Source organism: Talpa occidentalis, unplaced genomic scaffold (assembly GCF_014898055.3).
Source record: "Talpa occidentalis isolate TD23 unplaced genomic scaffold, MPIMG_talOcc4v2.1 talOcc4.12, whole genome shotgun sequence".
NCBI lineage: Eukaryota > Metazoa > Chordata > Mammalia > Eulipotyphla > Talpidae > Talpa > Talpa occidentalis.
The window spans coordinates 44,710,021-44,729,698 of record NW_023601212.1 but is presented as its reverse complement, the minus strand read 5'-3'; the positions used below and the strand labels follow the sequence as shown (position 1 = coordinate 44,729,698).

The window sequence follows — 19,678 nt, the reverse complement described above, 5'->3', positions numbered from 1 at the left end:
TATGGATGCATTGTTGGATTCTGTTGGCAAGGATTTTGTTGAGGATTTTTGTATCAGTGTTAATTAGGGAGATTGGCCTGTAATTTTTTTTTTGTGCTGTCCTTGTTGGGTTTTGTTATTAGTGTAATGTTGGCTTCATAGAACGTATTTGGTAGTATTCCTTCTTTCAATTTTTGAGAGAGTTTGTGTAGGATAGGCACTAATTCACTGCTGAACGTTTGGTAGAATTCATTTGTGAATCCGTCTGGGCCTAGGCTTTTGTTTTTGGGGAGTGCTTTGATTAATGCTTCAATTTTGCTGCTTGTAATCGGTCTATTCAGTTTTTCTATTTCTTCTTTGTTCAGCTTTGGATGATTGTATCATTCTAGGAATTTGTCCATCTCTTCTTTATGAGCCTTGCTAGAGGTTTGTCTATTTTGTTTATTTTTTCAAAGAGCCAACTTTTGTTTTCATTGATCTTTTGGATTGTTTTTTAATTTCTAATTCATTTATTTCTGCTTTGATTTTTATTATTTCCTTCCTTCTAATGGATTTAGGGATTTTTGTTGTTCTTTTTCTAGTTCTTTGAGATGTGAAATTAGGTTGTTTCTTTGAGTTCTTTCTTGTTTGTTGATGTGAGCCTGCATTGCTATATATTTTCCTCTTATAACTGCTTTTGCTGCATCCCATACATTCTGGAAAGTGGTGTCCTCCCTGTCATTCAACTCAAAATATTTTTTGTATTTAAATATTTTATTTTATATAATTCTTACATCTTTATTCATCTTTGCACAATGTGTGCATTTTCATTTTGGTAATATTACCAATACAATTGAACCTCCCCCCTTATTTTGATCCTAGTCCTTTCTTTCCCAGCCTTTCCCTCTCCCCCCATAGTGTGTCTGTGGTTTATAGTTGCTTGTTGATTTAGGATTTTACTTTGTATTGATTAGTCTTTTTTTTTTCCTGGTCTCTTATTTAGGTTTTCTAAATTCCTGCTATGAGTGAGACCGTCCGGTATTTTTCTTTTTCTTTCTGACTTATTTCACTGATCATGATCCCTTCTAGCTCCATCCATGTTGCTGCAAACTGTATGTGTTTATCTTTTTTGAATGCTGAGTAATATTCCGCTGTGTATATGTACCACATCTTCTTGATCCAGTCATCTATTTTTGGGCATTTGGGTTGCTTCCATAGCTTAGCTATTGTAAATAGTGCTGCTATAAACATAAGGGTGCAGGTGCCCTTTGGAATTACTGTTTCTGTGTCATTTGGGTAAATACCTAGGAGTGGAATTGCTGGATCATATGGAAGCTCTATGTTCAGTAGGTCCAGAAATCTCCAAACAGCTCTCCATAGTGGGTGGACCAGTTTGCACTCCCACCAACAATGCAGGAGAGTTCCTTTTTCTCCACAACCTCGCCAACATTTGTTGTTGCTAGTTTTTTTTAATACGTGCCATTCACGCTGGTGTGAGATGGTATCTCATTGTAGTTTTGATTTGCATTTCCCAGATTACAAGTGATGTTAAACATTTTTTCATATGCCTGTTGGCCATTTGCATTTCCTCTTCAGAGAAGTTTCTTTTTAACTCTGCCCATTTTTTTAAATCTTTTTTTTTTAAGATTGATTTATTTATTTATACAAGTACTGGGTACAGTCAGAAGCATGGGAGGGTGAGAGGCTTCACCAGAGCCAGAGCAGGGAGTAGAGCAGGCAGAAGGACCTAAGTACACTGCTGAGGGGAGCAGCGGGCGGCAGGAGAGGTCTGCACGCCATGTGGGACCCTCCTCCGGTGGCCGGGGAGCAGCCGGTGATTGAACCGGTGCTGCAGAGGCTGCAGGCATCTTCGCAGCCCAGTGTTCAACCGCTGCACCACCGGGGAGGCCCCCAAACTCTGCCCATTTTTTGACGGATTATTTTCTTTGTTTTGTTGAGTCTCCTCAGTTCTTTGTAGATTTTTGTGATCAGTCCTTTATCATTAGTGTTGTGTGCAAAAAGGTTCTCCCAGTTGGTGGGGTTTCTCTTTGTTTTCGTTATTGTCTCATTTGCTGTGCAGAAGCTCTTTAATTTGATGTAGTCCCAGCTGTTTATCTTTGCCTTCACTATCACTGCTTTGGGTGATGTGTCTGTAAAGATGTCTTTGATGTGCAAATCACGTAGTGTTTCGCCTATATTTCCTTCTATATATTTTATGGTTTAAGGTCTTATGTCTAGTTCTTTAATCCATTTTGAGTTGGTTTTTGTGCATGGTGTTAAGTAGTAGTCAAGCTTCATTCTTTTGTATGTAGTGACCCAGTTTTCCCAGCACCATTTATTGAACAAACTTTCTTTGCTCCAATGCATAGTCTTTGCTCCTTAGCCAAAGATTAGTTGACCATAGATCTGTGGGTTTATTTCTGGATTATCTATTTGATTCCATTGGTCTGTGTGTCTGTTCTTGTTCCAATACCATGCAGTTTTGATGATTATGGCTTTGTAGTATAGTTTGAAGTCTTGGAGTGTGATGCCTCCATTCCCTTCTTTTTTTTTTTTTCAGTAGAGCTTTGGCTATTTTGGGGTTTGGGTGATTCCATATGAACTTCATCAATAATTGTTCTATTTCTTTGAAGAATGACATTGAAATTTTATTCGAATAGCATTCAATGTGTATATAGCTTTGGGTAGGATGGCCATTTTAATAATGCTTATTCTTCCAGTCCATGAGCAGGGGATGTCTTTCCATTTCTTTTTGTTGTCTACTATTTCTTTTAACAGTGTTTTATAGTTTTCTTTGTATAGGTCCTTTACCTCTTTTGTTAGATTTATTCCCAAGTATTTGATTTTTTTTTGTTTTGATAATAAAAGGGATGGCTTTATTTTTATTTCTTCTTCTCAGATTTATTGTTTGTGTATAGGAAGGCTACTGAATTTTGTGTGTTGATTTTGTATCCTGCCACTTTGCTGAACTGATTGATTAGTTGAATTAATTTTTCTGTGGAGTTTTTGCGGTTCTCTATGTATATTATCATATCATCTGCAAATAGTGATAGTTTGACTTCTTCTTTTCCTATTTGGATTCCTTGGATGTCCTTCTCTTGTCTTATTGCTCTGGCTAGGACTTCCAGTATTATATGTAAAGCAGTGGTGAGAGTGGACATCCTTGTCTTGTTCCAGATCTTAATGGAAATGCTTTCAGCTTTTCACCATTGAGAATGATACTGGCTGTTGGCTTGTCTTATATGGCCTTTATGATGATGAGGTATATTCCTTGTATCCCAAGAATTTCAAGGGCTTTTATCATAAATGGGTGTTGCATTTTGTCAAAAGTTTTCTCGGCATCAATTGATATTATTATATGGTTTTTATATTTCTTTTTGTTGATGTGTTGGGTAACGATTGATTTTTGGATGTTGAATCATCCTTCAGTCCCTGGAATGAATCCTACTTGGTCGTGGTGAATTATCTCATGGACACGTTGTTGGATTCTGATAGCTAAAATTTTATTGAGGATTTTTGCATCAGTGTTCATTAGGGAGATTGGCCTGTAGTTTTCCTTTTTATTTTTGTGTTGTCCTTGGTCGGTTTTGGTATTAGTGTAATGTTGGCTTCATAGAACGTGTTTGGTATTATCCCTTCCTTCTCAATTTTTTAGAAGAGTTTGTGAATGATAGGCACTAATTCATTTCTGAACGTTTGGTAGAATTCATTTGTAAATCCATCAGGTCCTGGACTTTTGTTTTTGGGGAGGTTTTTGATGACCATTTCAATTTCGCTGCTTGTAATTGGTCTGTTTAGGTGTTCTATTTCTTCTTTATCTAGCTTTGGGTGATTGTAGAGTTGTAGGAATTTGTCCATCTCCTCTAGATTGTTGAACTTGTTTCCATATAACTGTTCATAGTATCTCTGATTATTCTTTTGATTTCTGCTGTGTCTGTTCTGATTTCTCCTCTTTCATTTGTGATCCTGTTTATTTGTGCTTTCTCCCTTTTTTTCCTTTGTGAGCCTGGCTAGGGGTTTGTCTATTTTATTTATTTTTTTGAATAACCAGATCTTGGTTTCATTCTTGGTTTCATTGATCTTTTGAATTGTTTTTTTAGTTTCAATTTCATTTATTTCTGCTTTGGTTTTTATTATTTATTTTCTTCTACTGGTTTTGGGGTTTTGTTGTGCTTTTTCTAGTTCTTTGAGCTTCGAGATTAGGTTGTTTCTTTGAGTTCTTTCTTGTTTCTTCATGTGAGCCTCTATTGCTATATATTTTCTTCTTATTACTGCTTTTGCTGCATCCCATACATTTAGGAAATTGGTTTCCTCCTTGTTATTCAATTCACAGAATTTTTTAATTTCTTCTTTGATCTCTCCCTTAGTCCAGTGGTCTTCCAGTAGTGTGGGTTTCAATCTCCAAGAGGTTAGGAGAGTTCCTTGTCTTGTTTTTATTGTTTATTTCCAGTTTGATGCCTTCATGGTCAGAAAAGATGGTTGGTATGATTTCAATCTTGGTGTACCCTTTGATATTTGTCTTCTGTCCCAGTATATGATCCATCCTGGAGAATGATCCTTGTGCACATGAGAAAAATATGTACTCAGATTTTTTGCGTTTAGTGTTGTACAGATGTCTGTTAGGCCTAAGAATTCTAGATCCTTATTTAGAGCTTTATTGTTGTTACTTATTTTTTGTCTCGTTGATCTATCCATTGTTGATAGTGGTGTGTTAAAGTCTCCTACTATGTATGTGTTTTCTCTGATGCCTGTTTTCAAAGATGACAATAGTTGTCTGATATATTTTGGTGCTCCTTCGTTTGGTGAGTATGTGTTAATGAGTGTTTTTTTCTTCTTGAAGTATTGTCCCCTTGATCATAATGTAGGGACCGTTGGGGTCTCTTTTTACCTTTTTGAGTTTAAAATCTGTTTTATCTGATATAAGTATTGCTGTTCCTGCTTTCTTTTTTGGTCCATTTGCTTGTAGGATTGTTTTCCATCCTTACTTTGAGTCTATTTTTATCTTTTGTAGCTAAATGTGTTTCCTGGAGACAGCAAAAGGTTGGGTTTTGTTTCTTAATCCAGGCTGCAACTCTGTGTCTTTTTACTGAAGAGTTTAGTCCATTTCCATTTAGAGTTAATATTGATATGTTAGCATCTGTACTTGCCATTGTGTTTGTCTTTCCTTTGATTTTATTTATTTATTCTTTTAATAACTTTTTTTGACCTTCTTTCATTGTTATTTATCCCTCTGAGGTTCTGGCTTTAGGACTCCTTGTAGTATTTTTTGGAGTGGGGGTTTAGTCATAATGAAATTCCGGAGTTTCTGTTTGTCTGGGAAGGTTCTTATTCTTTCTTCATAGAGGAAGGAAAGCTTTGCAGGATAGAGCATTCTTGGTTGGCATCTGTTGTCTTGAAGTCTGTTGACTATGTCCCTCCACTCTCTCCTTGTCTGGAGTGTTTCTTTGGAGAAGTCTGGTGTCAGTCTGATTGGTTTTCCTTTGTATGTTATCTGTTTCTTCTCTCTTGTCAGCTTCATTATTTTTTCCTTGTCTTGGATTCTTGGGAGCTTTACTATTATGAGTCTTGCTGTAGTTTTCCTTTCGTCGTGGAAGTTTGGTGTTCTTCTTGCTTCTTGTATATCAATTTTAGCTCCTTCTTTATGTTTGGGATGTTCTCTTCAATTATTTCCTTGAATATTTTCTCTGTTCCTACGTCTCTCTCCTCTCCTTCTGGGATTCCTGTAATTCTTATATTTACTTTCCTCATGGAGTCAGATAGTTCCCAAAGTTTTTCTTCAGTCTTTTTCATTTATGCTTCTCTTTCCTTTTCTGTTTTGGCTCTTTTTATTTCTGTGTCTTTGAGAGTGCTTATTCGTTCTTCCATTTCCTCTATTCTGTTATCACTGCTTACCCCAGCATTTTTTAGCTCTCTGTTAATCCTTTGGTCTCCTGCATTTCCTTCATTTCCCTCTTTAGGGATTCATTTTCATTCTTCTGAGCATTGTTTTCCTTAATGACTTCCATCAGTTTATTTATTTATTTTTATAGAGGCATGTTTTTATTTATTTATTTATTTGTTTGCTTTGTTTTGTTTATACATGCACTGGGTACAGTCAGAAGCGTGGGAGTGTGAGAGAATTCACCAGAGCCAGGAGCAGAGCAGGCAGAAGTACCGAAGTACACTGCTGAGGGGAGCAGCGGGTGGCAGGAGAGGTCTGTGTGCCATGTGGGACCCTCCTCTGGTGGCCGGGGAGCAGCCGGGGATCCGTCGCTGCAGAGGCCGCGGGCAGCTTAGCAAACCAGCGCTCAACCACTGTGCTACCGGGGAGGCCCCCATCAGTTTTTTTATCACTGCAATTTTAAATTCTTTTTCTGGAAAGCTCAGAATTTCTTCTAATTCACGTAGTTGCAAGCTTGTGGGTGTTTTTTTTTTTTTTGTGGTTTGTCTTTTTTCTGAGGCATTGCTACTTTGCTTGTAGTTTTTCTTTTCCCTGCTGTTTGTCTCTAATTTACCTTATGCATTGGGACACTGTGCCACTGGTATTGGCTGGCATATTTTTGGTGTGTTATTTCGGGAGTTCAGAAACTGGCAATCCAAATGAGTCAAAAACTGTTATGCAGAAGTCTAGTGAGGCAGTGGTACTTTGAGTATGCTAATGGTCACAGTCACAGAATTCCTCCTCCTTCTGTGTTTAGTTACAAAGGTGCGTCCTGAAGTCCCACAGACTTCCCTGGAGGGGGGCAGCTGGATTGCACTCTGGGTTCCAAAACTTTGGATCGTCCTCTGGGCTCGGACTTCCTGCCAGGTGGGACTGGGCTTGTGGGGGCTTTCAGCTCACCTCTAACTGCACAGGGAACCTTCTCCCTCTGGCTCCACAGGGAGCCTTCTGCCAGATTCAAGCTGTCTTTATTGAAGAAAGGTCCCTGTTCTAAAGTGGCGATGCAGAGACACACTCCCCTGCATGCCCAGTCTTCCCTGGCCGCTCCCCCTCTGGGTTCGGACTGCTGGCCAGAAGGGGCCTGGCCTGGGTGAACTTCCCAGCTGACCTCTGGCTCCTCCAGGAGTCTTCTGCCGGTTTCAAGCAGTCTTTATTGAAGAAAGGTCCCTATTCTAAAATGGCGATTTGGAGATAGGCACACTTTCCTGCAGGCTGGATCTGCCTTGGCAGTGGGTGCCTGCTCCCCCGCTGGGCTCGGACTGCTGGTCAGAAGGGACCTGGCTTGGGCGAACTTCCCAGCTCACCTGACTCCTCTAGGAGCCACATTTTTTGATCTTTGACACTTTTGGTACAAAATATATTGTCAAAATTATTTGATGAATGAGAACAGGAAAATTCAGAGCTTATGGAGGAAAATGTTTTCTTGGAAAATGATTTAGACAAAGATTCATGACAGCTATCAGCAACACCATCAAGGAGGAGATGAAATACTTGGAATTTCCTGATTTTTGGGATAAAGGACAACATACGTAATGATAACTTATAAGGTATAACCAAGTAAATGTAAAATCAAGCAATGCATCTGTTGTTGAATGCTGATTGTTCTGAATTTGCACTCTTTTTGTCTCTTTTCTGTCAGTTATGTCAGCTACATGGAACAAGAAAATCAAGCATGCGTTTCTGAATTTATCCTCCTGGGTCTTTCAAAAGAGGTATTGTTATGGAGCAACCCCAATATAAAATGGGTTGCCTGGCTGTGGGTCCTCACCTGCATGGTTAAAAGGGACTTATTAGTACTCCAATACAGGCACACACAAAAGGTTAATAAAAGGTTTATTTACAAGGGAAAGGGAATTAAGGAAATGTACAACTCAGGGAGAAAATAGGGAAATAAAGTCTTTAATGCATCCTACCAGATCTGCTGACCTGGAAACCCAAAGGCACTCTCAGAGCTGGCCGAAAGCTGCAAGCTGGTGGAGAGCCAAAATGGGGGATCTTCTCCAAAGCCCATGTGTCTGGTTTTACAAAACCTGGCTGCTTAACCCCACCTTCAGGTTCCAGCAACCTTCCTTTTGGTGATGATGTCATTTGTAGTTCCCAGTGTCTTTGGCTTTGGTCTGGAGTGGGGGGTGGAGTCCACAAAGCCTGTATGGAATTAGCTTCAGGACATCCTTTTCCCCTTAATAATCCCCCCTTTCACTTTTGGCCACCATTTCCATGGTGATGAAGATCGAATATATGGATGTTGGGATGCAGTCTCAGATGAATATTTTTACCGGGTTCCAGTGTGAAAGAAAACCAGTCCCTCCAGGTATTGTCCATTGTGGAAAGCAAAAGTCCTCCATTCCTGGAAAAACAGTTCATCAGTTCAAGCCAAAAAAAAAATCTGGAGGTATTAGCCAAAACAAGACAGCAAATACATCAAAATCACAAGAAAAAAATCTTAAAATGGTTCAACTGATGTAAAACACAAATTTTCTCAACCTTGATCCCAAACTTTTAACAGCATAGCAAACATTTGCAAACTAAATCTACTTTCAAACCATTTTTCCTATTTTTGCATAAAATCACAGGGCAGAATAACTAAACAGCAATTTTTGCTGGCTTTGTTGGAATACTCCATATAGGATCAGAGTGAACCATTGGCATCTGGTCGATGTAGGCTTCAGGAACAAAGTTGGTCTCATCAGACTCCACCTGGGATTTCCTCTTCTTGAGGGTACCAGAGCTTTTTCGTTGGCTGGGTTGTCCAGTCCTGCCAATGGAGGCAAGCTTCCTCACCTTCTTTGGAGGTCTCTGGAACCCTACAAACAAAGCACATAGGTTCTCCTCTTCTTGGTTCAGCTGTTTTTCAACTTTCTCGAACTCCACACAAAGCCACACAATCAAACTCATGTCCAATTTTTTTGCTTAAGCAGGCAAAATCCCTATGGAAGTTATGCAAAAACAGAGTCTGAGATAAGTAGCAAAAAAATTACTACCACTATTTGTATGCTGTGTTGGTATCAAGGGGAGAGAAAATGTGACAAGTTAGCTTTGCTGAAAAAAAAATGCAACTTTGCCGCAGATCCTGGTCACCAAAACAAGAAAACTTTGTGGATTCAGAACAAAATGCAAAAAAAAAAAAATTACCAGCATTTTGTCAAAGAAAACGTAGTAAATATCAGGTGTATCTCCAGGTCTATTCAGTCCTTTGTAGGAAAGTTTTTACTCTCAACAGTTCCATCAATAGGAATCTGTTGAGACCTTTTCTCCCTATATTTCCAGACAAAATTCTGTAGATATTAAACAATTGAAGTATACAATATTACAAGGCGACAATCACCATTGACATTTTACATACATATCAGGTACTGAGAGGTTTTATACACATTTTAGAAAACCACTGTTAACATTTGTGTACATGCCAAAGTTTTACCCTTTTCCCAAGTAACAATGCTTCCCTTCCAGTTTTACTTCATTAGGTAAACCAAATAGAACAAATTCATTTAATGCCTTTCCCCTTAGGAAAGGGAGAAACTTTGTGGAGTGTCCCAGGAGCTCTACTGAGGTTCCACAAAAGTTCCTTGCATCAGCCAAATGACAGGCTACCAGATTTGTACTTGAATTTAGATTTCTGAGAAGCTTTGCCATAAATATCAGAAAAACAACAGAAACAACAATATTCAATATCTATGAAAGCACCGACTTAGTTCAGTTGTACAAGCTTGACAATCAAACCAAAACCTTTAGTTTTTCTCATAAATGGAGACTCTTATTTTTTTTTCAACATCTGTGAGCACCTTGTATACCAATTTGTCAACCACTGGAGGCCAAGACAGTTAGACACAAGGGCATACAGACATACAACATATAGACACAAAGAGCTCTTAGTTACCATTTATCACATGTGGGATATCTCATACAACTGTAGTTTCACTGATAGGCCAAAGTTACAACAACAACAACAAAAACAAGCATAGAAAAAAAAACCCTCAAAGTTAAAAAAAATAAAAAGTCAAAAGGATAAAAGGAAATAACAAAATCAAGATTGAAAAGCTTTCTGTGTAAAAAAACACTGCCAGCATATGCATGATCCTAGATGTTTTTTCATGTCTCCTAAATTTTGAAAGGAAGAAGACTGGTTATAGCATGTTAGTTTTTTTCTCAGGGTTTCATCAGAAAAAATGAGACCTTGGGTATCCTGCAACAATAACTGGAAAAGAAGTCAGTAACATTCAAGTGTTTTTCTGTTTCTTAAACGAATATTTCAAGTCCTCAATGGGTTCACAACACCAGTGGGACTTCGTCTCTGGGTCAGTTCCCTCTAGCACTTTCTTAACTCTGGAATGATGTACCCAGGGTTTTTTGCCTGCGATTTTCAGAGAAGTATGTGTGCTTAGCAAAACATCATATGGACCAGTCCATTTTTCTGACAGCTGGTTTTGGGCATCCCCATTCTGCCAGGTCTTCAGTAAGACCTTATCTCCAGGTTTGAAGGGATGCAATGGTTGATCAGGAGGCATAGAGATCCTCGAGGTTGCAAAGTTGTGAATTACTGCCAGAACCTCCTCGATGTGTTTCACATGTGTGATCTGACAATCTTGTGCTATTTCCAGACTGGCTTTCAGAATTGAGGCCTGGAAGGGTCTTCCGAACACAATTTCAAAGGGGCTTAATTGTAGCCCACTTCTAGGTGCCACTCTTATCCAGAGGAGGGCAAGGGATAGTACCTGGTCCCAACGAAGCTGTGTTTCTTGGCACAGTTTTGCCAAGGTTTTCTTTAAAGTGTGGTTCATTTTCTCTGTTTGTCCAGAAGACTGCGGTCTCCATGCAGCATGCAATTTCCAGTTGAGCTGTAACACATGCTTACTGCATGAGTAACGTCAGAGACAAATGCTGGCCCATTATCAATCTGGATAGAGTCCGGCAACCCAAAGCTAGGAATTATCTCCTTCAGCAGCTGTTTCGCAACCTCGGAAGCTTTTTCTGTCTCTGTGGGAAATGCTTCCACCCATCCTAGAATGTGTCCACAAAAACCAACAGGTATTTGAAGTTGCCTGTTGTTCTAGCCATTTGTGTAAATCCACATGCCAGTCCTCAAAAGCGCACTTGCCTCGATATTGAACCCCAATGGCTTTAGGGTGGGAGTCAGTATTGGGGTTATTCCTGGCACATAGTTGACAACCTCAGGTGATCTGTTTTGCTATTTTATGCAAATATGGTCCCTTCAAATGTGGGCACACCATTTCTAAAAGGCATCTCTTCCCTAGTGAGATCCTTCATGGAGATGTTTTACCACCGGATATACCAGGGCCTCCGGGAGGAGTATCATCCCATGGGAGTTTACTCTTCAAGTGGAGCAGGGGTCAAACTCAGTAAATCCCCATGCATGAGCTCTCTCCTCATCCCGCTCAGTGTATTCAGGAGCATACTGAGTCAGGTCCACAAGAGGGATGAGTGCACCCTGGAGGGCAGAACGGGCCTTAGCCATCCTATCAGCTGCCCTCTTGCCCTTTGCCATGTCAGACCCACCCTTTTGGTGGCCAAGACAATGCATCATGGCAACAGCTGATGGTAAAGGATTTCTAATGGGTGTTTGACATCCTTGTTACTAGCAATAAGAAGTCCCTGCTCCTTCCAAATGGTCCCATGCATGTGGAGAATCATAAAAGAGTATTTTTAGTCAGTAAATATATTGACTCTTTTACCTTTTGAGAGTTCCAAGGCACGGGTCAGGGCTATTAATTTGGCTTTCTGAGCTGATGTACCTGCCGGAAGAGCCTTGACTTCCATGGTGTTCTGGAGTGTCACCACTGCATATCCCGCACATCAACGACCTTGGTCCATGAAGCTGCTACCATCTGTAAATAGTTCCCACTCTGGATCTGGCAGAGGCTGGTCAATTAGATCTGGTAGGCTGGAATACACTGTGTCTATGGTTTCTAAACAGTTATGGATTAAAATGTCATCCTCAGATCCGTCTGCATTGCTTGGAAGCAGTGTGGCAGTATTCAGGGAATTAGAAACCTGCAGTTTCACATTAGGATTGTCCAACAGAGCTGCTGGATATTTTCCCATTCACCCAGCAGTTAACCAAAGTCCACCCTTCCGCTCCAGCAATGTCAAGACCTGATGTGGCACATGCACAGTGATGGGCTGACCCAATGTAAATTTCTCTGCCTCGTGTATGAGGTCACAAGTGGCAGCCACAGCACGCAAACATGGAGGCCATTTCTTAGTGGTGTGGTCCAATTGTTTGGACAGATATGCAACGGGCTGCATTTCTGGCCCCAACAATTGGATCAGCACTCCTAGGTCAATCCCCTGTCTCTAATGTACATAAAATCTGAATGGCTTCCTAAGATCTGGAAGCCCTAATGCTGGTGCTGAGATCAACTTTACTTTTATTTCATCAAAGGCCTTTTGACATTCTGGCGCCCAAGACAAAGGTTCAGAGTCCAGGCCTTTGAGAGCATCATATAAGGGTTTTGCTCTTAGTCCAAAATTAGGAATCCAAATCCTACAAAACCCAGCCATACCCAAAAATCCGCGCAACTGTTGCCGGTTGCTGGGGACTCTAAGGACTGAAATTACCTGTTTTCTTTCCGTCATCAGGCTCCATCTGCCTTTCTTAATTTCAAAACCCAAATATGTCACAGTTTGTATGCATATCTGTGCCTTGTTAGGTGACACCTTCTAGCCACATTCTGCCAGGTGGTTCAGTAACACTATGGTATTTTCCAGGCAAGATTCATAGTCTGGATTTGCAATCAATAAATCATCTACATATTGCAATAAGACACCCTGGTTTAGTTGAACCTTCCTGAGATCCCTGGCCAGTATTTCCCCAAAAATAGTTGGGGAGTTCTTAAATCCCTGTGGCAGCACAGTACAGCAATACTGGAGAGTGCTCTTGGACTTAGGGTCCTGCCACTCAAAGGCAAAAAGCAGTTGATCCTGGACATCTATTGGGATACAGAAAAAGGCATCCTTCAGGTCTAATACCGAAAACCACCCAAACTCACCAGGTATGACAGTTAATAGGGTGTACGGATTAGGCACAGTGGGATGTAAAACCTGAACAATACCATTAATAGCCCTTAAATCTTGGACAAAATGGTACTGTATGGGGTTTCTTCACTGGCAGAATCGGAGTGTTGTACAGTGAACGGCAGGGCTGAATGAGTCCAGATTGAAGAAACCTTTTCAATACTGGCTCAATTCCTCTCAAGGCATACTCCTTTAAGGGAGATTATTTCCTTCTCGGGGTTTTGCTCCCCTCTATCACTTCTATCTTTACAGGCTCTGCATTTTTCGCACGTCTTGGGGTACCATCAGCCCATACCCATTTACTTACTCTTTCAACAATTTCTGGAGATAAAATTTCACCTTTTGGTGGAGCATCTTGAGTAAGTAACATCTGGAACCACAGAGCATGCTCTGGAGGAAACTGTAGGTGAAGCCTCTGATTTTTGGGTGAGAAGATAATTCGTGCATTGAGCTTATTTAAAAGGTCATGACCAAATAGAGGGATTGGACACTCTTCCATGTATAGGAAGCTGTGCTGGAGCTGTGTGGTGCCTAGCTGGCACTCCAAAGGTTGTAGGAAGGCTTTCTATTGTGGACTCCCCGTAATCCCAGTGACTGCTGGTGTCTCTTTGCTCATTTTAGTTAATTTCAAATTTAAAACTGAGTATGTTACTCCAGTGTCCACCAAGAAATCAATCAGACGATCCCCCACAGCGAGGGTTACCCGGGGCTCCGAGGTGGTTATTTTATTTTATTTTATTTATTTTATTTTTTATTTTTTTAAATAATAAATTTTATTTTTATATTCCCCATACAATTGCAACCCCCCCATTCTGACCCCAATCCCTCCCCTCCTGCCCCCCACCCCCCAAAAAGTGTCTCTGGTTCATAGTTTTTTGGTGATTTTGATTTTCACTTTCTTATAGTTATTCATTTTCCTGGTCCCTTATTTAAGTTTTCTAGATTCCTGCTATGAGTGAGACCATCCGGTATTTTTCTTTTTCTTTTTGGCTTATTTCGCTGAGCATGATCCCTTCCAGTGCCATCCATGTTGCTGCAAATTGCATGTGTTTATCTTTTTTGAATGCTAAGTAATATTCCATGGTATATATGTACCACATCTTCTTGATCCAGTCATCTATTTTAATGAGCTTAAGATCTAGTGGAGCCCCCGGGCACCCCTATTCTTCATCTGAACCTTCTCCATGAACTATCATTTGTCTCCTTTCCTCCACACTTGGCTCCAGATTCCTTCTGCTCTGTCTATATTCCCTCCTATCTTCACCTGAGGCTCTACTCTGTGCTATCACTTGTCTCCTGTCCTCTGTGCTGGGCTCTTGATTCCTTCTCTGTCCGTATTCCCTATCATCATCCGAGCCTCTACTCTGTGCTAACATTTGTCCTCTGTCCTTGGTCCCTGGTTCTGTGTACTCCTTCTATATTCCCTCCTGTAACCCCTGTGTGAATCATCCTGTCGTGGCGTTCTCAGTCTTCCATTCTGCCTTCTGTAATTACTGCGACTGCCGCTCCCCTGTAACCTGGGACAACTGTACTTCCAATGTCCCTCTTCCTTACAGAAAGCACACTCATTTCTTCCTAGGGGTTCACGTCTCTGTCCATTACTGTTTCCCCAAAACCCTGTCCTGTGCTCTCTTTGTATGAAAACTGTCGCAGGTTTTGGTCTCCCGTCCTCTCTCCTGTCCTCTCTATTATTATAAACCTTAAATGCTAAGTCCACTACCTGGGACGGACTCATCTCTGTGACGCCGTCTACCTTTGTTAACTTTCTCCTTATGTCTGGAGCACTATATGTGATAAACGCCATAGTGATCAAACGAGCATTTTCTGGGGCATCTGGATTTATATCCATGTGGTTTGTATAAGTCTGAATAATCCTCTCAAGGAACTCTGATGGATCCTCATTAGCCCCTTGTGCAAGTTCTAATATTTTGTTAATTTTTTTTTTGTTTGGGGATTCCCTGCTCCAGTCCTACCAATAAACATTTTTTATACAGGTCTAAAATTGCCATTCCTCCATTGTTGGGGTCCCATCAAGGATCTACCTCTGAGACAGCAATCTCTGGCTCTGAGGATTGGCTATCCTGTTGGCGGAGACGATCAGTCTCCTCCCTGGCTTTCCTGACTACCATCCTCCACTCATCTAGACCTAGTAAATTATGTAACATAGACTGTATATCTGCCCAGTTAGGGCGGTGGGAGAAGATGATGGAGGCAAACAAGTTTGCCATTCTTTTAGGAGCCTGCCGGCATGGGGGAGCAGAGCTCCTCCAATTTAGGAGGTCCCCAGTGCTAAAAGGATGGTGCAACCAAAAGTACCCAGCAGGTCGCCCCTGTTCATTCAAGCCACCCATCGGCAACTGGCGAAGAGCAAACTGTCCTACCTCAGGATGATCCTTCCTGCCAAAATAGGTGCTACTTCTATTGTGGGGAGAAGACGCCATTGTAGTTTCCTCCCCGGAGGGCAATGGAGGCTGTGAAGCCTCAGGAGTCTGTGAGGGAGGGGCCTCAGGAGGGGCCTCCTCACATGGTGAAGGCCTTTGTCCTGAAGCCTCAGGAGTCTGCGTGGGAGGGGCCTCTTCACTTGGAAAAGGCCTTTGTCCTGATGTGTTTAAGATATTTAGCAAATGATACTCCTCTTTTAACTCCACCCTCCTGCAGTCCTCATGGGAAGGAGAAGGTTTATCTTTTCTCTGTGCCATCAGCCGGGCCTCAGCCATATCCAATTTATGGAGGGTGGCCTGCATCTGGTCCTGCATACTTTTAAAAGCTGACTCAAAAACATTACAATTTTCATCCCTCACACTCTCAGTAGTTAAACCAAAAGCCTTATTTTGTTGTTGCACTGGATACTGTGTGCTTTTAAAAGCTGACTCATAAATGTTACAGTTTTCATCCCTTACACTCTTAATAGTTAAATCAAAAGCTTGTTGATTTTGTTGTTGCATAGCTAAATTAAGAGCTTGAATTTGTTGCAGCACATTCTCAGTATGTGAAGTAGAACATCTACCTCTCATAGAAACAAGAATGTAGCAAATGACAACTATGCACATTACCAACAAAACACCCAGAAGCACAGACCGTAAAGGGATGGCTTGTAAACCACCCACATATATATACAGAAGTAAAATCATGTGCCATACACTAGGTTTAATCCAATTATTTACACTTATAATACTGGTGGTAATATTTAATGGAAAAAGGCTACTTAAATTCAAGGCCGGAAAAAAACTGAAAGAACTCAAGTTAGGGATAAAACCGCTTAAGTTCATGGTTGAGGCCATGTTTGGGTCAAAACCACACCCACAAGAGCCGTATGCACAGGAAAAAAAAAAAACAACAAACTTTTCAAACTTTTCAAGACTTGAAACAAAGATTTTCACTATGAGTCCTGCAGACCTAGTGTGCTTTATGATGACCAACTTAAGGAAAATTACTTTGGGATGGTCAACCACGGGTGAAGCTTGGAAACAACGTTGGGTGCCAAACTGTTACGGAGCAATCCCAGTATAAAATGGGTTGCCTGGCTGTGGGTCCTCACCGGCGCGCTTAAAAGGGACTTATTAATACTCCACTACACACAAAAGGTTAATAAAAGGTTTAATACTACACACAAAATGTTAATAAAAGGTTTATTTACAAGGGAAAGGGAATTAAGGAAATGTATAACTCAGGGAGAAAATAGGGAAATAAAGTCTTTAATGTGTCCTACCCGATCTGCCAACCTGAAAACCCAAAGGCACTCTCAGAGCTGGCCGGACGTTGCGAGATGGCGGAGAGCCAAAATGGGGGATCCCACCCAAAGCCCATGTGTCTGGCTTTATAACACACCTGGCTGCTTAACCCCACCCTCAGGTCCCAGCCACCTTCCCTTTGGTGGTGATGGGATTTGGAGTTCCCAGTGTCTTTGGCTTTGGTCTGGAGTGGGGGGTGGAGTCCACAAAGCCTGTATGGAATTAGCTTTAGGACATCCTTTTCCCCCTAACAGTATCACTGCAGTCTCTCCTCTTTGGAGCATTTCTATTCATGTACTTGGTCACCTTCACTGGCAATCTCCTCATTGTACTGGCTATTATCACTGTCCCTCACCTTCACACTCCCATGTACTTCTTCCTCTGTAACCTCTCCTTTACAGACATCTGTTTCACTTCTACCACCATCCCAAAGATGCTGCTGAATATCCAGACTCAGAGCAAAGTCATAACCTATGAAGGCTGCATCACCCAGATATACTTTTACCATCTTTTCAGAGGCTTATACAGCTTCCTCTTGACAGTGATGGTCTATGATCGGTTTGTGGCTATCTGCCACCCCCTGCACTACATAATCATCATGAACCCCAAGTTCTGTGGTGTCCTGTTTCTGGCTTCCAGGTTACTGAGGGCTCTTGTATCTTTATTACAAGATTTAATGATTTTATGACTGTCTTTTTTTACAGACCTAGAAATCCCTCGCTTTTTCTGTGAACGTAATCAGGTGATCCGACTTGCTTGTTCTGACACCTTCTTAAATGATGTAGTCATGTATTTTGCCACTGGAATTATAGGGGCTATCCCAATCACTGGCATCCTCATCTCTTACTACAAGATTATAAGCTCCATTTTGAGAATTTCATCAGCCAGTGGCAAGTATAAAGCTTTTTCCACATGTGGATCTCACCTCTTAGTTGTCTCCTTGTTCTATGGCACAGCCTTTGGTGTGTATCTCAGTTTTGCTGCTACTGAAAACCCCAGAGACACTGCACTAGTCTTGGTGATGCACACTGTGGTCACCGCCATGCTGAACCACTTCATTTATGGTCTGAGGAACAGCGATATGAATCAGGCTCTAGAAAAGCTCTTGAACTGAAAGACATTTTGTACAGGAAAGGATTCTTTGCCTCAAGAAAGAATGACAAACAGAAGGGAGTTTCGTCTTCTTAGCTATTCATGCATCACAAGTACCCTCTTCTTCTTTATCTTTTAATGGTTGACTTCTAATTATTTTTTTTTTTGGCTTTAGTTTAGAAAACAGATTTAACTGTCTGGATTTTCAGCTTACTGGCAATCTCCTCATTGTACTGGCTATTATCACTGTCCCTCACCTTCACACTCCCATGTACTTCTTCCTCTGTAACCTCTCCTTTACAGACATCTGTTTCACTTCTACCACCATCCCAAAGATGCTGCTGAATATCCAGACTCAGAGCAAAGTCATAACCTATGAAGGTTTCTTATAATATTATAGGAAGGACCAGAGAAATAAATGTGCAATGTTTCCTCTCTCAGATGAAAGTAGCTACTCTGTTGATAATCTATGTTATATCATATATTAGACTTTAATTTGTTTTATACTGAGTATTTTATTATTTGTATTTATCACATTTTGTTTATCCATTTATTTGTTGATGGACATTTGTTTTGTCTCTATGTTTCGGCTACTGTGAATAATGCTGTTAAAAACAGTGATGTAGAAGTATTGGTTGCAGTCCTTGCTTTCATTTCTTTTAGGATTATAACTAGGTATATAACTGGAAATGAAATGACTTGGCAACATGGTAATTCTAAAGTTTTTCAGGAACAGCCACAATATGTCTTATAGCAGCGGTGCCACTTCTGTTTTCCCTAATAAAGCACCCGGTTCTAACTACTCCACATTCTTGCCAAAACTTACTTTCTATTTTAGTTTAAATTTAGTTTTTGTTTTTATTGAAGTTACCATTGGTTTACACCTTTGCTGTGTTTTGGAAGCATAGGACTTCCCTTTCAGACTTGCTCTCTGTAGCATACCCACCACCTAAGCACCTACAGTCCTCCACTGTGGTGCTTTGCACTCTCTCCACAACCTCTTCTCACCCCTTTGCCCTCTCCCATCTACTCTAGAGTTTTAGTTCTATTATCAAAAGCTTTCAAGGGTTATTTCAAAATTTATCTCTATCTGACCCTTTGTTTGGTTTCTGTATATTTCACATATAATTGATAATATCTGGTATTTATCTTTCTCCTCTGGCTTATTTCACTTTGCATAATCCCTTTCAGCTCCATTCATTTTGCCACAAATCACATGGGTTTATCTTTTTTGCTCCTTGAGCAGTGTTCCATTGAGCACATGTGCCACAACTTCTTGAACTACTCATCTGATTTGGGGCACTTACATTGTTTCTATATCTTGGCTATTGCAAGTAGTGCTGGAATAAATAAAAGAGTGTAAGTTTCCTTTTGAGTTAGTTTTTTTGTAGTCTTTAGATATGTATCTCTAGAAGTGAAATTACTGGGCCATATGGCATATCCATTTTTATACTTTCGAGTAAACTTCGTACTACTTTCTATAGGGGTATGCCAGCCTACATTCCCACCAAGAATATAAGAGAGTTCCTTTTTCTCCACACCTTTCTTGTTGTTTCTGTTCTTTCTGATATGGGTCATTATATCTTAGTTTTTATAATAACCATTCCAAATGTGCAAAGTTATCACATTATGGTTTTAATTTTTAATTGATGTTAATTGATATACATTATTTTAGTTTTATGTGTACTACATAATCATTTGACATTTGTATGTAATGTGCAATGATTTTCACAATGTCTGGTTATCATCTTTTCTTAGCATGTTCAAACATGCAATACCATATTGCTGATTAAAGTCCCCAAGCTATACACAATGTCTCCTTGATTTGTGTATTTTGTAACTGGAAGTTTTAAAACCTTATTCCTCTTGATCCATTTTTCCCACCTCCCAATTCTTTTTCCTCTGGTAGCCAAAATATATTTTCTGTATCTATAATTTTAATTCA

At 40.4% G+C, this 19,678-nt stretch overlaps 1 pseudogene; it reads left to right on the top strand.

Moving 5' to 3' along the window:
- Positions 1–11,418: 11,418 nt before the first annotated feature.
- On the top strand, positions 11,419–17,755 carry LOC119242219 (olfactory receptor 7A10-like; annotated as a pseudogene).
- The last annotated feature ends 1,923 nt before the right edge of the window (positions 17,756–19,678 follow it).